At 40.4% G+C, this 22,842-nt stretch overlaps 1 protein-coding gene across 3 annotated transcripts in view; it reads right to left on the reverse strand.

Moving 5' to 3' along the window:
- Positions 1-18,515, reverse strand: part of DNMT3A (DNA methyltransferase 3 alpha) — a 355,992-nt gene extending 337,477 nt beyond the window's left edge. For all 3 annotated transcript variants that reach the window (XM_066594397.1, XM_066594395.1, XM_066594394.1), the window contains exon 1: positions 18,385-18,515. The gene's annotated coding sequence lies outside the window, so the exon portion shown is untranslated. The remainder of the gene's footprint in view (positions 1-18,384) is intronic.
- Between the last annotated feature and the right edge of the window lie 4,327 nt (positions 18,516-22,842).

Raw genomic sequence — 22,842 nt, forward strand, 5'->3', positions numbered from 1 at the left:
GAGTGTATACAGGTGTGCAGAGAGTGAGGATGGAGTGTATACAGGTGTGCAGAGTGTGAGGATGGAGTGTATACAGGCGTGCAGAGAGTGAGGATGGAGTGTATACAGGCGTGCAGAGAGTGAGGATGGAGTGTATACAGGTGTGCAGAGAGTGAGGATGGAGTGTATACAGGCGTGCAGAGAGTGAGGATGGAGTGTATACAGGTGTGCAGAGAGTAAGGATGGAGTGTATACAGGTGTGCAGAGTGAGGATGGAGTGTATACAGGTGTGCAGAGTGTGAGGATGGAGTGTATACAGGTGTGCAGAGAGTGAGGATGGAGTGTATACAGGTGTGCAGAGAGTGAGGATGGAGTGTATACAGGTGTGCAGAGTGTGAGGATGGAGTGTATACAGGCGTGTAGAGTGTGAGGATGGAGTGTATACAGGTGTGTAGAGTGTGAGGATGGAGTGTATACAGGCGTGCAGAGTGTGAGGATGGAGTGTATACAGGTGTGCAGAGAGTGAGGATGGAGTGTATACAGGTGTGCAGAGAGTGAGGATGGAGTGTATACAGGTGTGCAGAGTGTGAGGATGGAGTGTATACAGGTGTGCAGAGAGTGAGGATGGAGTGTATACAGGTGTGCAGAGTGTGAGGATGGAGTGTATACAGGCGTGTAGAGTGTGAGGATGGAGTGTATACAGGTGTGTAGAGTGTGAGGATGGAGTGTATACAGGTGTGCAGAGAGTGAGGATGGAGTGTATACAGGTGTGCAGAGAGTGAGGATGGAGTGTATACAGGTGTGCAGAGTGTGGATGGAGTGTATACAGGTGTGCAGAGTGTGGATGGAGTGTATACAGGTGTGCAGAGAGTGAGGATGGAGTGTATACAGGCGTGCAGAGTGTGAGGATGGATTGTATACAGGTGTGCAGAGTGTGAGACCGGAGGGCGTGCAGAGCGAGACCGGAGTATGCAAGGTATGAGAACAGAGTGTGCAAAGTGTGTAAAGCTGTGCAGAGTGCAAGAGTATAATGTAAAATACATTGTAATAACGTACAGCATAATAAGGGGATCGATATACTGCAGTGCACTATAATTACTGTACGACATGATATAATGTGTAATATTGTGACAATATAATAAGACAATAAAATGTGATACAATGAAATATATTATAATATGATAACGGTACATAGAGACGTGATGTGATGTAACACGTTATAGAATGAGATATATTATAATATGGTATATAGAGGCGTCATGTGATGTAACATGTTATAGAATGAGATATATTATAATATGGTATATAGAGGCGTCATGTGATGTAACACGTTATAGAATGAGATATATTATAATATGGTATATAGAGACGTGATGTGATGTAACACGTTATAGAATGAGATATATTATAATATGGTACATAGAGACGTGATGTGATGTAACACGTTATAGAATGAGATATATTATAATATGGTATATAGAGACGTGATGTGATGTAACATGTTATAGAATGAGATATATTATAATATGGTATATAGAGACGTGATGTGATGTAACATGTTATAGAATGAGATATATTATAATATGGTATATAGAGGCGTCATGTGATGTAACACGTTATAGAATGAGATATATTATAATATGGTATATAGAGACGTGATGTGATGTAACACGTTATAGAATGAGATATATTATAATATGGTACATAGAGACGTGATGTGATGTAACACGTTATAGAATGAGATATATTATAATATGGTATATAGAGACGTGATGTGATGTAACATGTTATAGAATGAGATATATTATAATATGGTATATAGAGGCGTCATGTGATGTAAGATGTTATAGAATGAGATATATTATAATATGGTATATAGAGACGTCATGTGATGTAACATGTTATAGAATGAGATATATTATAATATGGTATATAGAGGCGTCATGTGATGTAAGATGTTATAGAATGAGATATTATAATATGGTATATAGAGGCGTCATGTGATGTAACATGTTATAGAATGAGATATATTATAATATGGTATATAGAGGCGTCATGTGATGTAACATGTTATAGAATGAGATATATTATAATATGGTATATAGAGACGTCATGTGATGTAACATGTTATAGAATGAGATATATTATAATATGGTATATAGAGACGTCATGTGATGTAACATGTTATAGAATGAGATATATTATAATAAGGTACATAGAGACGTGATGTGATGTAACACGTTATAGAATGAGATATATTATAATATGGTATATAGAGGCGTGATGTGATGTAACACGTTATAGAATGAAATATATTATAATATGGTATATAGAGGCGTCATGTGATGTAACACGTTATAGAATGAGATATATTATAATATGGTATATAGAGGCGTCATGTGATGTAACATGTTATAGAATGAGATATATTATAATATGGTATATAGAGACGTGATGTGATGTAACATGTTATAGAATGAGATATATTATAATATGGTATATAGAGACGTGATGTGATGTAACATGTTATAGAATGAAATATATTATAATATGGTATATAGAGGCGTCATGTGATGTAACACGTTATAGAATGAGATATATTATAATATGGTATATAGAGGCGTCATGTGATGTAACATGTTATAGAATGAGATATATTATAATATGGTATATAGAGACGTGATGTGATGTAACATGTTATAGAATGAGATATATTATAATATGGTATATAGAGGCGTCATGTGATGTAACATGTTATAGAATGAGATATATTATAATATGGTATATAGAGGTGTCATGTGATGTAACATGTTATAGAATGAGATATATTATAATATGGTATATAGAGGCGTCATGTGATGTAACATGTTATAGAATGAGATATATTATAATATGGTATATAGAGACGTGATGTGATGTAACATGTTATAGAATGAGATATATTATAAGAAGCTACATAGAGGCGTCATGTGATGTAACACGTTATAGAATGAGATATATTATAATATGGTATATAGAGGCGTCATGTGATGTAACATGTTATAGAATGAGATATATTATAATATGGTATATAGAGACGTCATGTGATGTAACACGTTATAGAATGAGATATATTATAATATGGTATATAGAGACGTCATGTGATGTAACGTTATAGAATGAGATATATTATAACATGGTATATAGAGGTGTCATGTGATGTAACGTTATAGAATGAGATATATTATAATATGGTATATAGAGGTGTCATGTGATGTAACATGTTATAGAATGAGATATATTATAATAAGCTACATAGAGGTGTCATGTGATGTAACACGTTATAGAATGAGATATATTATAATATGGTATATAGAGACGTCATGTGATGTAACACGTTATAGAATGAGATATATTATAATATGGTACATAGAGACGTGATGTGATGTAACATGTTATAGAATGAGATATATTATAATAAGGTACATAGAGACGTCATGTGATGTAACATGTTATAGAATGAGATATATTATAATATGGTATATAGAGGCGTCATGTGATGTAACATGTTATAGAATGAGATATATTATAATATGGTATATAGAGACGTCATGTGATGTAACATGTTATAGAATGAGATATATTATAATAAGGTACATAGAGACGTCATGTGATGTAACACGTTATAGAATGAGATATATTATAATATGGTATATAGAGACGTGATGTGATGTAACATGTTATAGAATGAAATATATTATAATATGGTATATAGAGGCGTCATGTGATGTAACATGTTATAGAATGAGATATATTATAATATGGTATATAGAGGCGTCATGTGATGTAACATGTTATAGAATGAGATATATTATAATATGGTATATAGAGACGTCATGTGATAACATAAGGCACATCATGGGCTGGAGACCTGACAGAATGTGAGCTAATGAGTTATTATACCGGTCACACCCTGCACTTCACATAAAACGATCTGCGCAGACTCATTTAGGGTCACCCTTCACAGTGGTGGGGTAACAGTGCTTCTTCATATCACCCCTAATATGCCAGTGTCAGGGTTGGGAGATCCCTCTACAGGCCATGCCAGGAAGTGCAGCACAGTCCTCAGCTAACCCTGCATTGTATTCCTTACACCACATTACTTATTTATAAAGGACATCAGGATGTCAGCGGGGACACACGCTCAGCGACTGGCAAGCCAAGGGCACCGGCTCCATAGAGGATGGAAAATACTTGGGACCTACAGGTATGAGACTCCACAGCGATGCCACCCATGGGGCCTGCGGGTGAAGATAACACAGAGCTGCTCCATACATGTCACTATGAAGGTCCTTCACAGACTACATACTGTGGCAGAAGCATCGAAATAAGTGAAGAGGTACTTCGTCAGCTCACTTCCCCAATCATTGCAACCCAGGAGGCACTTCAACAATGTAACAACACACATCCAGAGTCATCACTACAATGTATCACCACACATCCAGAGTCATCACTACAATGTAACACCACACATCCAGTCATCACTACAATGTATCAACACACATCCAGAGTCATCAGTACAATGTAACACCACACATCCAGAGTCATCAGTACAATGTAACACCACACATCCAGAGTCATCACTACAATGTAACACCACACATCCAGAGTCATCACTACAATGTAACACCACACATCCAGAGTCATCACTACAATGTAACACCACACATCCAGAGTCATCACAACAATGTAACACCACACATCCAGAGTCATCACTACAATGTAACAACACACATCCAGAGTCATCACTACAATGTAACACCACACATCCAGAGTCATCACTACAATGTAACACCGCATATCCAGAGTCATCACTACAATGTAACACCACACATCCAGAGTCATCACTACAATGTAACACCACACATCCAGAGTCATCAATACAATGTAACAACACACATCCAGAGTCATCACTACAATGTAACACCACACATCCAGAGTCCTCACTACAATGTAACACCACACATCCAGAACTCATCACAACAATGTATCACCACACATCCAGAGTCATCACTACAATGTAACACCACACATCCAGTCATCACTACAATGTAACACCACACATCCAGAGTCATCAGTACAATGTAACACCACACATCCAGAGTCATCACTACAATGTAACACCACACATCCAGAGTCATCACTACAATGTAACACCACACATCCAGAGTCATCACTACAATGTAACACCACACATCCAGAGTCATCACTACAATGTAACACCACACATCCAGAGTCATCACTACAATGTAACAACACACATCCAGAGTCATCACTACAATGTAACACCACACATCCAGAGTCATCACTACAATGTAACACCGCATATCCAGAGTCATCACTACAATGTAACACCACACATCCAGAGTCATCACTACAATGTAACACCACACATCCAGAGTCCTCACTACAATGTAACACCACACATCCAGAGTCCTCACTACAATGTAACACCACACATCCAGAACTCATCACAACAATGTATCACCACACATCCAGAGTCATCACTACAATGTAACACCACACATCCAGAGTCATCACTACAATGTAACACCACACATCCAGAGTCATCACTACAATGTAACACCACACATCCAGAGTCATCACTACAATGTATCAACACACATCCAGAGTCATCACTACAATGTATCACCACACATCCAGAGTCATCACTACAATGTAACACCACACATCCAGAGTCATCACTACAATGTAACACCACACATCCAGAGTCATCACTACAATGTAACACCACACATCCAGAGTCATCACTACAATGTAACACCACACATCCAGAGTCATCACTACAATGTAACACCACACATCCAGAGTCATCACTACAATGTAACACCACACATCCAGAGTCATCACTACAATGTAACACCACACATCCAGAACTCATCACAACAATGTAACACCACACATCCAGAGTCATCACTACAATGTAACACCACACATCCAGAGTCATCACTACAATGTAACACCACACATCCAGAACTCATCACAACAATGTATCACCACACATCCAGAGTCATCACTACAATGTAACACCACACATCCAGAGTCATCACTACAATGTATCAACACACATCCAGAGTCATCAGTACAATGTAACACCACACATCCAGAGTCATCAGTACAATGTAACACCACACATCCAGAGTCATCACTACAATGTATCAACACACATCCAGAGTCATCACTACAATGTAACACCGCACATCCAGAACTCATCACTACAATGTAACGACACACATCCAGAGTCATCACTACAATGTAACACCAAACATCCAGAGTCATCAGTACAATGTAACACCACACATCCAGAGTCATCACTACAATGTAACACCACACATCCAGAGTCATCACTACAATGTAACAACACACATCCAGAGTCATCAGTACAATGTAACACCACACATCCAGAGTCATCAGTACAATGTAACACCACACATCCAGAGTCATCACTACAATGTATCAACACACATCCAGAGTCATCACTACAATGTAACACCGCACATCCAGAGTCATCACAACAATGTAACACCACACATCCAGAGTCATCACTACAATGTAACACCACACATCCAGAGTCATCACTACAATGTAACACCACACATCCAGAGTCATCACTACAATGTAACGACACACATCCAGAGTCATCAGTACAATGTAACACCACACATCCAGAGTCATCACTACAATGTAACACCACACATCCAGATTCATCACTACAATGTAACACCGCACATCCAGAGTCATCACTACAATGTAACACCACACATCCAGAGTCATCACTACAATGTAACACCACACATCCAGAGTCACCACTCCAATGTAACACCACACATCCAGAGTCATCACTACAATGTAACACCACACATCCAGAGTCCTCACTACAATGTAACAACACACATCCAGAGTCCTCACTACAATGTAACAACACACCTCCAGAGTCCTCACTACAATGTAACACCACATATCCAGAGTCATCACTACAATGTAACGACACACATCCAGAGACATCACTACAATGTAACAACACACATCCAGAACTCATCACAACAATGTAACACCACACATCCAGAACTCATCGCAACAATGTATCAACACACATCCAGAACTCATCACAACAATGTAACGACACACATCCAGAGTCATCACTACAATGTAACAACACACATCCAGAGTCATCACTACAATGTAACAACACACAACCAGAGTCATCAGTACAATGTAACACCACACAACCAGAGTCATCAGTACAATCTAACACCACACATCCAGAGTCATCAGTACAATGTAACACCACACATCCAGAGTCATCACTACAATGTAACACCACACATCCAGAGTCCTCACTACAATGTAACACCACACATCCAGAGTCATCACTGCAATGTAACACCACACATCCAGAGTCATCAGTAGAATGTAACAACACACATCCAGAGTCATCAGTACAATGTAACAACACACATCCAGAGTCATCAGTACAATGTAACAACACACATCCAGAGTCATCACTACAATGTATCAACACACATCCAGAGTCATCACTACAATGTAACACCACACATCCAGAGTCATCACTACAATGTAACACCACACATCCAGAGTCCTCACTACAATGTAACACCACACATCCAGAGTCCTCACTACAATGTAACACCACACATCCAGAGTCCTCACTACAATGTAACACCACACATCCAGAGTCATCACTACAATGTAACACCACACATCCAGAGTCATCACTACAATGTAACACCACACATCCAGAACTCATCACAACAATGTAACACCACACATCCAGAGTCCTCACTACAATGTAACACCGCATATCCAGAGTCATCACTACAATGTAACACCACACATCCAGAGTCATCACTACAATGTAACACCACACATCCAGAGTCCTCACTACAATGTAAAACCACACATCCAGAGTCATCACTACAATGTAACACCACACATCCAGAGTCATCACAACAATGTAACACCACACATCCAGAGTCATCACTACAATGTAACACCACACATCCAGAGTCATCACTACAATGTAACACCACACATCCAGAGTCATCACTACAATGTATCAACACACATCCAGAGTCCTCACTACAATGTATCAACACACATCCAGAGTCATCACTACAATGTAACACCACACATCCAGAGTCATCACTACAATGTAACACCACACATCCAGAGTCATCACTACAATGTAACACCACACATCCAGAGTCATCACTACAATGTAACACCACACATCCAGAGTCATCACTACAATGTAACACCACACATCCAGAGTCATCACTACAATGTAACACCACACATCCAGAGTCATCACTGCAATGTAACACTGCATATCCAGAGTCCTCACTACAATGTAACACCACACATCCAGAGTCCTCACTACAATGTAACACCACACATCCAGAGTCATCACTACAATGTAACACCACACATCCAGAGTCCTCACTACAATGTAACACCACACATCCAGAGTCATCACTACAATGTAACACCACACATCCAGAGTCATCACTACAATGTATCAACACACATCCAGAGTCATCACTACAATGTAACACCACACATCCAGAGTCCTCACTACAATGTAACACCACACATCCAGAGTCCTCACTACAATGTAACACCACACATCCAGAGTCCTCACTACAATGTAACACCACACATCCAGAGTCCTCACTACAATGTAACACCGCATATCCAGAGTCATCACTACAATGTAACACCACACATCCAGAGTCATCACTACAATGTAACACCACACATCCAGAGTCATCACAACAATGTAACACCACACATCCAGAGTCATCACTACAATGTAACAACACACATCCAGAGTCCTCACTACAATGTAATACCACACATCCAGAGTCCTCACTACAATGTAACACCACACATCCAGAGTCCTCACTACAATGTAACACCGCATATCCAGAGTCATCACTACAATGTAACACCACACATCCAGAGTCATCACTACAATGTAACACCACACATCCAGAGTCATCACTACAATGTAACACCACACATCCAGAGTCATCACAACAATGTAACAACACACATCCAGAGTCATCACTACAATGTAACAACACACATCCAGAGTCATCACTACAATGTAACAACACACATCCAGAGTCATCACTACAATGTAATACCACACATCCAGAGTCCTCACTACAATGTAACACCACACATCCAGAGTCCTCACTACAATGTAACACCGCATATCCAGAGTCATCACTACAATGTAACACCACACATCCAGAGTCATCACTACAATGTAACACCACACATCCAGAGTCATCACTACAATGTAACACCACACATCCAGAGTCATCACTACAATGTAACACCACACATCCAGAGTCATCACAACAATGTAACACCGCACATCCAGAGTCATCACTACAATGTAACACCACACATCCAGAGTCATCACTACAATGTAACAACACACATCCAGAGTCATCACTACAATGTAACACCACACATCCAGAGTCATCACTACAATGTAACACCACACATCCAGAGTCATCACTACAATGTAACACCACACATCCAGAGTCATCAGTAGAATGTAACAACACACATCCAGAGTCATCAGTAGAATGTAACAACACACATCCAGAGTCATCAGTACAATGTAACAACACACATCCAGAGTCATCACTACAATGTATCAACACACATCCAGAGTCATCACTACAATGTAACACCACACATCCAGAGTCATCAGTACAATGTAACAACACACATCCAGAGTCATCACTACAATGTAACACCACACATCCAGAGTCATCACTACAATGTATCAACACACATCCAGAGTCATCACTACAATGTAACACCACACATCCAGATTCATCACTACAATGTAACACCACACATCCATAGTCATCACTACAATGTAACACCACACATCCAGAGTCATCACTACAATGTAACAACACACATCCAGAGTCATCACTACAATGTAACACCACACATCCAGAGTCATCACTACAATGTAACACCACACATCCAGAGTCATCAGTACAATGTAACAACACACATCCAGAGTCATCACTACAATGTAACACCACACATCCAGAGTCATCACTACAATGTATCAACACACATCCAGAGTCATCACTACAATGTAACACCACACATCCAGATTCATCACTACAATGTAACACCACACATCCATAGTCATCACTACAATGTAACACCACACATCCAGAGTCATCACTACAATGTAACAACACACATCCAGAGTCATCACTACAATGTAACACCACACATCCAGAGTCATCACTACAATGTAACACCACACATCCAGAGTCATCACTGCAATGTAACACCACACATCCAGAGTCCTCACTACAATGTAACACCACACATCCAGAGTCATCACTACAATGTAACACCACACATCCAGAGTCCTCACTACAATGTAACACCACACATCCAGAGTCCTCACTACAATGTAACACCACACATCCAGAGTCATCACTACAATGTAACACCACACATCCAGAGTCATCACTACAATGTAACACCACACATCCAGAGTCATCACTACAATGTAACACCACACATCCAGAGTCATCACAACAATGTAACACCACACATCCAGAGTCATCACTACAATGTAACAACACACATCCAGAGTCATCACTACAATGTAACAACACACATCCAGAGTCATCACTACAATGTAACACCACACATCCAGAGTCATCACTACAATGTAACACCACACATCCAGAGTCATCACTACAATGTAACACCACACATCCAGAGTCATCAGTAGAATGTAACAACACACATCCAGAGTCATCAGTAGAATGTAACAACACACATCCAGAGTCATCAGTACAATGTAACACCACACATCCAGAGTCATCACTACAATGTAACACCACACATCCAGAGTCATCAGTACAATGTAACACCACACATCCAGAGTCATCACTACAATGTAACAACACACATCCAGAGTCATCACTACAATGTAACACCACACATCCAGAGTCCTCACTACAATGTATTAACACACATCCAGAGTCCTCACTACAATGTAACACCACACATCCAGAGTCATCACTACAATGTAACAGCACACATCCAGAGTCATCACTACAATGTAACACCACACATCCAGAGTCATCACTACAATGTATCAACACACATCCAGAGTCATCACTACAATGTATCAACACACATCCAGAGTCATCACTACAATGTAACACCACACATCCAGAGTCATCACTACAATGTAACACCACACATCCAGAGTCATCACTACAATGTATCAACACACATCCAGAGTCATCACTACAATGTAACACCACACATCCAGAGTCATCACTACAATGTAACACCACACATCCAGAGTCATCACTACAATGTAACACCACACAACCAGAGTCCTCACTACAATGTAACACCACACATCCAGAGTCATCACTACAATGTAACAACACACATCCAGAGTCATCACTACAATGTATCAACACACATCCAGAGTCATCACTACAATGTATCAACACACATCCAGAGTCATCACCACAATGTAACAACACACATCCAGAGTCATCACTACAATGTAACACCACACATCCAGAGTCATCACTACAATGTAACACCACACATCCAGAGTCATCACTACAATGTAACACCACACATCCAGAGTCATCACTACAATGTATCAACACACATCCAGAGTCATCACTACAATGTAACACCACACATCCAGAGTCATCACTACAATGTAACACCACACATCCAGAGTCATCACTACAATGTAACACCACACAACCAGAGTCCTCACTACAATGTAACACCACACATCCAGAGTCATCACTACAATGTAACAACACACATCCAGAGTCATCAGTACAATGTAACACCACACATCCAGAGTCATCACTACAATGTAACACCACACATCCAGAGTCATCACTACAATGTAACACCACACATCCAGAGTCCTCACTACAATGTAACACCACACATCCAGAGTCATCACTACAATGTAACACCACACATCCAGAGTCATCACTACAATATATCAACACACATCCAGAGTCATCACTACAATGTAACACCACACATCCAGAGTCATCACTACAATGTAACACCACACATCCAGAGTCATCACTACAATGTATCAACACACATCCAGAGTCATCACTACAATGTAACACCACACATCCAGAGTCATCACTACAATGTAACACCACACATCCAGAGTCATCACTACAATGTAACACCACACATCCAAAGTCATCAGTACAATGTAACACCACACATCCAGAGTCATCACTACAATGTAACACCACACATCCAGAGTCCTCACTACAATGTAACACCACACATCCAGAGTCCTCACTACAATGTAACACCACACATCCAGAGTCATCACTACAATGTATCAACACACATCCAGAGTCATCACTACAATGTATCACCACACATCCAGAGTCCTCACTACAATGTAACACCACACATCCAGAGTCATCACTACAATGTAACACCACACATCCAGAGTCATCACTACAATGTAACACCACACATCCAGAACTCATCACTACAATGTAACACCACACATCCAGAGTCATCACTACAATGTAACACCACACATCCAGAACTCATCACTACAATGTAACACCACACATCCAGAGTCATCACTACAATGTATCAACACACATCCAGAGTCATCACTACAATGTAACACCACACATCCAGAGTCATCACTACAATGTAACACCACACATCCAGAGTCATCAGTACAATGTAACACCACACATCCAGAGTCCTCACTACAATGTAACACCACACATCCAGAGTCATCACTACAATGTAACACCACACATCCAGAGTCATCACTACAATGTAACACCACACATCCAGAGTCATCACTACAATGTAACACCACACATCCAGAGTCATCACTACAATGTAACACCACACATCCAGAGTCATCACTACAATGTAACACCACACATCCAGAGCCATCACTACAATGTAACACCACACATCCAGAGTCCTTACTACAAAGTAACACCACACATCCAGAGTCCTCACTACAAAGTAACACCACACATCCAGAGTCATCACTACAATGTAACACCACACATCCAGAGTCCTCACTACAATGTAACACCACACATCCAGAGCCATCACTACAATGTATCAACACATCCAGAGTCATCACTACAATGTAACACCACACATCCAGAGCCATCACTACAATGTAACACCACACATCCAGAGTCATCACTACAATGTAACACCACACATCCAGAGTCATCACAACAATGTAACACCACACATCCAGAGTCCTCACTACAATGTAACACCACACATCCAGAGTCATCACTACAATGTAACACCACACATCCAGAGTCCTCACTACAATGTAACACCACACATCCAGAGTCATCACTACAATGTAACACCACACATCCAGAGTCATCACTACAATGTAACACCACACATCCAGAGTCCTCACTACAATGTAACACCACACATCCAGAGCCATCACTACAATGTAACACCACACATCCAGAGTCATCACAACAATGTAACACCACACATCCAGAGTCATCACTACAATGTAACACCACACATCCAGAGTCATCACTACAATGTAACACCACACATCCAGAGTCATCACTACAATGTAACACCACACATCCAGAGTCATCACTACAATGTAACACCACACATCCAGAGTCCTCACTACAATGTAACACCACACATCCAGAGTCATCACTACAATGTAACACCACACATCCAGAGTCATCACTACAATGTAACACCACACATCCAGAGTCATCACTACAATGTAACACCGCACATCCAGAGTCATCACTACAATGTAACACCACACATCCAGAGTCATCACTACAATGTAACACCGCACATCCAGAGTCATCACTACAATGTAACACCACACATCCAGAGTCATCACTACAATGTAACACCACACATCCAGAGTCATCACTACAATGTAACACCACACATCCAGAGTCATCACTACAATGTAACAACTCCTCCTAAACTGCCTTCAATCATGTATCCCATAAACCAGACATTTTGGTAGTCCAGCACTTGTTTCTCCAAAATAATCTCCCAAAACCTGAAGCAAAAGACCGAAACCACAAATCCAAATTAAAGACTCCTCCCCTTAAAGGGACAGTAATGTTGTTTCTTTTATTTTGGGCTGTTATTCTGGGAGTTCACAACCCTTGCAAATAGATTTTATACTTTTTTTTCTAGCACCATCTGATAATCCGGAATATCTGCCCGAGAACGTATGAGAGCTCTGCCGCCTGCCGCCGTCCTGACTGCTAATCCCAGACATGGTGGCACCGTCTATAGTCTGACAACTGCAAGGATCCTGGGTCTTGTTAGCGTACAACCCCCAGCCATTGTTTCTCAGAGCATGCTGGGAGTGGTAGTTTGAGACAGAGCTGACATCACTGCTAAAGACTGACTGCCCCATAGTGAGCGGAGGACAGAATACTCGTCTACCATATATACCCTGCGACTCTCCAGCTCTCCTCTGTAGACAGTGAAGGGATGCTGGGGGTTGTAGCTGCCGTATATACACCTATAGACATCCATATGTGCAGCCAGACAGGGAACACCAGGGAGAGGAGCTGGAGGAGGGACGAGGGCACCAGGTCCAACCAGGCCCAGGATATGCCCATATACTCCAGTGCCTGGGCCTGAATGTCACATCCAGGCCTCAGATGGCGTATTAACCCCTTCCACCCAGGGCAGACAAGGGTTAACTCCGCTACTCCCACCAGAGCAGTAATATAAAGCTGCACACAGGGGGTAAATGAGGACGAAGGGAAGACGGATGAGATTATCTGCAGATTACAGTGTGATGTCCCCCATAAGGAAGCAGCCGCGCACACCCTGCCCCCTCCCCACCACCGCCGTGCCCCTTCTCCTGACCCCCCTAGGTAAATAGCTGACGTCAGCCCCCCAGCAAATATGCCATGAAATTACCGTACACGAGCAGATCAGCAGCAGGCATGGATGAGACGTGTACAAGGCATGTGCTCAAATGAGTGAGAAACATGTATGTTCGCCGGCAGAACTCCTTGTGCACTTGCTGACATATATGAGACATGTACATGTATTGTGAGATGACTATTTCATCCGTATGTGCACTGAACGAGGTGTATGAGGCGTGTATGTGCAGCAGTAAAGGCATATGGAACATGTATGGGCCTAGTATATGTGCATGAGACTTGTATGTGCAGCAAAAGGGGCATATGAGAAGCATGCAGGAGACATGTATGTGCAGTACTAGCCGTGTGTGAAACATGTAGAAGTAGATATGCAGACATGTATCCAACACATATGTTCAGCTGTTGACGTGTACGAGTCATATATGTTCAGCAGTAGATGCGTGTAGCTCATGTATGTCTAGCACTAGACTTGTACAAGGCATATATCTACAACAGTGCATGTATGACATGTATGAGATATGGATATACAGTAGAATACATGCATGAGACATATATGTCCAGACAGGCATGTGCAGCAGGCTGCAGTAAACATGTACAAGACATGTATGTGCAGTACTACACATATGTGAAGCATACATGTTCAGCAGTAGATGTGTGGAAGGCATGTACACTGCCTAGAGAGGGCTACAATGCTTGGCCAGACCTGCAGCCCAAGAACACGCCGGCCGACCCGGTCAGACTAAAGAAGCCACGCAAAACCAAAAAACATGGAGGAGCCTTTAGGGTCACCGAGGGTCATGACTGACTAAACGGCTAACAACTACAGACGTGTAGTAGGCATGTATGTGCAGCAGTACATGTGTGAGACATGTAGCCTCAGTTATAGGCATTAAGAAGACATGTATGTGCAGCAGTAGATGTGTACAAGTGATGGACATGTAGAACACATGTATGTATAGAAGTAGGTCAGTAAAGGAAATGTATATGAAGCAACAGACACACACAAGACAAAATGTGCAAAGTATATATGACTGAGACACGTATGTGCAGCTGTAGGTGTGTATTGGACATTTATGTGCAACAGTGTGTAGAAAACATGTATGTGTATTTGACACATATGCGAAGCATTAGGTGTGTATATGACATGTATGTGCAACAGTATGTGTGTATATGACATGTAGCCACAGTAGTAGGTGTGTATATGACATGTATGTATCTACAGCGGTCGGTGTGTATGTGACATATATGCAGCAGTAGATATGTATGAACAGCAGTAGGTGTGAATGTGACGTGTGTAACTACAGCAGTATGTGTGTATATGACATGTATGAAGAGCAGTAGGTGTGTATATGTGACATGTATGTACAGCAGTAGGTGTGTATATGTGACACGTATGTACAGCAGTAGCTGTGTATATGACACGTATGTGCAGCAGTAGGTGTGTATATGACACGTATGTGCAGCAGTAGGTGTGTATATGACACGTATGTGCAGCATTAGGTGTGTATATGACACGTATGTGCAGCAGTAGGTGTGTATATGACACGTATGTGCAGCAGGTGTGTATATGACACGTATGTGCAGCAGGTGTGTATATGACATGTATGAACGGCAGTAGGTTTGTATATGACATGTATGTACAGCAGTAGCTGTGTATATGACATGTATGTACAGCAGTAGGTCCGTATATGACATGTATGTACAGCAATAGGTGTGTGTATATGACATGTATGTACGGCAGTAGGTATGCATATGACATGTATGTACGGCAGTAGGTGTGTATATGACATGTATGTACGGCAGTAGGTGTATATATGACATGTATGTGCGGCAGTAGGTGTGTATATGACATGTATGTGCAGCAGTAGGTGTGTATATGACATGTATGTGCAGCAGTAGGTGTGTATATGACATGTATGTGCAGCAGTAGGTGTGTATATGACATGCATGTGCAGCAGTAGGTGTGTATGTGACATGCATGTGCAGCAGTAGGTGTGTATGTGACATGCATGTGCAGCAGTAGGTGTGTATGTGACATGAATGTGCAGCAGTAGGTGTGTATGTGACATGCATGTGCAGCAGTAGGTGTGTATGTGACATGTATGTACAGCACTAGGTGTATATATGACATATATGTACAGCAGGTGTGTATATGACATGTATGTGCAGCAGTAGGTGTGTATATGACATGTATGTACAGCAGTAGGTGTGTATATGACATGTATGTACAGCAGTAGGTGTGTATATGACATGTATGTGCAGTAGTAGGTGTATATATGACATATATGTGCAGTAGTAGGTGTGTATATGACATGTATGTGCAGTAGTAGGTATGTATATGACATATATGTGCAGCACTAGGTGTGTATATGACATGTATGTACAGCAGTAGGTGTGTATATGACATGTATGTGCAGCAGTAGGTGTGTATATGACATGTATGTACAGCAGTAGGTGTGTATATGACATGTATGTGCAGCAGTAGGTGTGTATATGACATATATGTGCAGCAGTAGGTGTGTATATGACATGTATGTGCAGCAGTAGGTCTGTATATGACATGTATGTACAGCAGTAGGTGTGTATATGACATGTATGTACAGCAGTAGGTGTGTATATGACATGTATGTGCAGCAGTAGGTGTGTATATGACATATATGTGCAGCAGTAGGTGTGTATATGACATGTATGTGCAGCAGTAGGTCTGTATATGACATGTATGTACAGCAGTAGGTGTGTATATGACATGTATGTGCAGCAGTAGGTGTGTATATGACATATATGTGCAGCAGTAGGTGTGTATATGACATGTATGTGCAGCAGTAGGTCTGTATATGACATGTATGTACAGCAGTAGGTGTGTATATGACATATATGTGCAGTAGTAGGTGTGTATGTGACATGTATGTACAGCAGTAGGTGTGTATATGACATGTATGTACAGCAGTAGGTATGTATATGACATGTATGTACAGCAGTAGGTGTGTATATGACATATATGTGCAGTAGTAGGTGTGTATATGACATGTATGTGCAGCAATAGGTGTGTATATGACATGTATGTGCAGCACCCCCGGTGTAGGATCGGGCACTGCCATAGGTGCCCACATCTATAGGTCTCCTCCATTATAGAGGGGCGTCCGAAGCCCCCCGGGCACACGTAACAACAGGTGTCTGCACCCAAAGACAGCCCCAGGCACCGGATGGAGAGGATGAGGCTGGCACTGCCCAGCATGGAGAGGGCAGCGCACACAACGCCCTGTGCCACCTCTACCATCTGCCGGGCCTGCGCCAGCTCTCAAGGGCAGACATGGCAGAGGGGCAGCCTGGCAGCAGGTGGGGGTCCTCTACTCACCCCGGGCAGGTCGGTGTCCGCGGATGGGGGGTCCCGTCCTCCTTCTCCTGTGTCCCCCTCTCCTCTCCTCCGCTCTGTCCCCCCCGGAGCCGCCGCCTCCTCCTCCCCGAGCAGTGCGGCAGCCGCAGCCGTGCGCAGGGTCCTAGAGCCCGACACACTCATGGAGGAGTTGGAGGAGAGACCTGGGTGCTGGGCATAGTAATACTATATAATAGTAGTAATAATACTATATACTGGGAGTCATAGTACTATATACTGGGTGTAGTAATACTATATACTGGGAGTCATAGTACTATATACTGGGTGTAGTAATACTATATACTGGGAGTCATAGTACTATATGCTGGGCGTAGTAATAGTATATACTGGGTGTAGTAATACTATATACTGGGAGTCATAGTACTATATACTGGGTGTAGTAATACTATATACTGGGAGTCATAGTACTATATGCTGGGCGTAGTAATAGTATATACTGGGTGTAGTCATACTATATACTGGGAGTCATAGTACTATATGCTGGGCGTAGTAATAGTATATACTGGGTGTAGTCATACTATATACTGGGAGTCATAGTACTATATACTGGGTGTAGTAATACTATATACTGGGTGTAGTAATACTATATACTAGGAGTCATAGTACTATGTGCTGGGTGTAGTAATACTATATACTGGGAGTCATAGTACTATATGCTGGGTGTAGTAATACTATATACTGCGAGTCATAGTACTATATGCTGGGTGTAATAATACTATATACTAGGAGTCATAGTACTATATGCTGGGTGTAGTAATACTATATACTAGGAGTCATAGTACTATATGCTGGGTGTAGTAATACTATATACTGGGAGTAATAGTACTATATGCTGGGTGCAGTCATACTATATACTGGGAGTCATAGTACTATATGCTGGGTGTAGTAATACTATATAATAGTAGTAATAATACTATATACAGGGAGTCATAGTACTATATGCTGGCTGTAATAGTACTATATGCTGGGTGTAGTAATACTATATACTGGGAGTAATAGTACTATATGCTGGGCGTAGTAATACTATATACTGGGTGTAGTAATACTATATACTGGGTGTAGTAATACTATATACTGGGAGTCATAGTACTATATACTGGGTGTAGTAATACTATATACTGGGTGTAGTAATACTATATACTAGGAGTCATAGTACTATATGCTGGGTGTAGTAATACTATATACTGGGAGTCATAGTACTATATGCTGGGTGTAGTAATACTATATACTGGGAGTCATAGTACTATATACTGGGTGTAGTAATACTGTATACTGGGAGTCATAATACTATATGCTGGGTATAGTAATACTATATACTAGTAGTCATAGTACTATATGCTGGCTGTAATAGTACTATATACTGGGTGTAGTAATACTGTATACTGGGAGTCATAATACTATATGCTGGGTGTAGTAATACTATATACTAGGTGTAGTAATACTATATACTGGGAGTCATAGTACTATATGCTGGGTGTAGTAATACTATATACTGGGTGTAGTAATACTATATACTGGGAGTCATAGTACTATATGCTGGGTATAGTAATACTATATACTGGGTGTAGTAACACTATATACTGGGAGTCATAGTACTATATACTGGGTGTAGTAATACTATATACTGGGTGTAGTAATACTATATACTGGAAGTCACAGTACTATATGCTGGGTGTAGTAATACTATATACTGGGAGTCATAGTACTATATGCTGGCTGTAATAGTACTATATACTGGGTGTAGTAATACTATATACTGGGAGTCATAGTACTATATGCTGGGTGTAGTAATACTATATACTGGGTGTAGTAATACTATATACTGGGAGTCATAGTACTATATACTGGGTGTAGTAATACTATATACTGGGAGTCATAGTACTATATGCTGGGCGTAGTAATAGTATATACTGGGTGTAGTCATACTATATACTGGGAGTCATAGTACTATATGCTGGGCGTAGTAATACTATATACTGGGTGTCATAGTACTATATGCTGGGTGTAGTAATACTATATACTGGGAGTCATAGTACTATATACTGGGTGTAGTAATACTATATACTGGGTGTAGTAATACTATATACTAGGAGTCATAGTACTATGTGCTGGGTGTAGTAATACTATATACTGGGAGTCATAGTACTATATGCTGGGTGTAGTAATACTATATACTGCGAGTCATAGTACTATATGCTGGGTGTAATAATACTATATACTAGGAGTCATAGTACTATATGCTGGGTGTAGTAATACTATATACTAGGAGTCATAGTACTATATGCTGGGTGTAGTAATACTATATACTGGGAGTAATAGTACTATATGCTGGGTGCAGTCATACTATATACTGGGAGTCATAGTACTATATGCTGGGTGTAGTAATACTATATAATAGTAGTAATAATACTATATACAGGGAGTCATAGTACTATATGCTGGCTGTAATAGTACTATATGCTGGGTGTAGTAATACTATATACTGGGAGTCATAGTACTATATACTGGGTGTAGTAATACTATATACTGGGTGTAGTAATACTATATACTAGGAGTCATAGTACTATATGCTGGGTGTAGTAATACTATATACTGGGAGTCATAGTACTATATGCTGGGTGTAGTAATACTATATACTGGGAGTCATAGTACTATATGCTGGGTGTAGTAATACTATATACTGGGAGTCATAGTACTATATACTGGGTGTAGTAATACTGTATACTGGGAGTCATAATACTATATGCTGGGTATAGTAATACTATATACTAGTAGTCATAGTACTATATGCTGGCTGTAATAGTACTATATACTGGGTGTAGTAATACTGTATACTGGGAGTCATAATACTATATGCTGGGTGTAGTAATACTATATACTGGGTGTAGTAATACTATATACTGGGAGTCATAGTACTATATGCTGGGTGTAGTAATACTATATACTGGGTGTAGTAATACTATATACTGGGAGTCATAGTACTATATGCTGGGTATAGTAATACTATATACTGGGTGTAGTAACACTATATACTGGGAGTCATAGTACTATATACTGGGTGTAGTAATACTATATACTGGGTGTAGTAATACTATATACTGGGAGTCACAGTACTATATGCTGGGTGTAGTAATACTATATACTGGGAGTCATAGTACTATATGCTGGCTGTAATAGTACTATATACTGGGTGTAGTAATACTATATACTGGGAGTCATAGTACTATATGCTGGGTGTAGTAATACTATATGCTGGGTGTAGTAATACTATATACTGGGAGTCATAGTACTATATGCTGGGTGTAGTAATACTATATACTGGGTGTAGTAATACTATATACTGGGAGTCATAGTACTATATACTGGGTGTAGTAATACTATATACTAGTAGTCATAGTACTATATGCTGGCTGTAATAGTACTATATACTGGGTGTAGTAATACTATATACTGGGAGTCATAGTACTATATGCTGGGTGTAGTAATACTATATACTGGGTGTAGTAATACTATATACTGGGAGTCATAGTACTATATGCTGGGTATAGTAATACTATATACTGGGTGTAGTAACACTATATACTGGGAGTCATAGTACTATATACTGGGTGTAGTAATACTATATACTAGTAGTCATAGTACTATATGCTGGCTGTAATAGTACTATATACTGGGTGTAGTAATACTATATACTGGGAGTCATAGTACTATATGCTGGGTGTAGTAATACTATATACTGGGTGTAGTAATACTATATACTGGGAGTCATAGTACTATATGCTGGGTGTAGTAATACTATATACTGGGAGTCACAGTACTATATGCTGGGTGTAGTAATACTATATACTGGGAGTCATAGTACTATATGCTGGGTGTAGTAATACTATATACTGGGAGTCACAGTACTATATGCTGGGTGTAGTAATACTATATACTGGGAGTCACAGTACTATATGCTGGGTGTAGTAATACTATATGCTGGGAGTCATAGTACTATATGCTGGGTGTAGTAATACTATATACTGGGAGTCACAGTACTATATGCTGGGTGTAGTAATACTATATACTGGGAGTCATAGTACTATATGCTGGCTGTAATAGTACTATATACTGGGTGTAGTAATACTATATACTGGGAGTCATAGTACTATATGCTGGGTGTAGTAATACTATATACTGGGTGTAGTAATACTATATACTGGGAGTCATAGTACTATATACTGGGTGTAGTAATACTATATACTAGTAGTCATAGTACTATATGCTGGCTGTAATAGTACTATATACTGGGTGTAGTAATACTATATACTGGGAGTCATAGTACTATATGCTGGGTGTAGTAATACTATATACTGGGTGTAGTAATACTATATACTGGGAGTCATAGTACTATATGCTGGGTATAGTAATACTATATAC

Source organism: Eleutherodactylus coqui, chromosome 1 (assembly GCF_035609145.1).
Source record: "Eleutherodactylus coqui strain aEleCoq1 chromosome 1, aEleCoq1.hap1, whole genome shotgun sequence".
In the NCBI taxonomy this organism is placed as follows: Eukaryota; Metazoa; Chordata; class Amphibia; order Anura; family Eleutherodactylidae; genus Eleutherodactylus; species Eleutherodactylus coqui.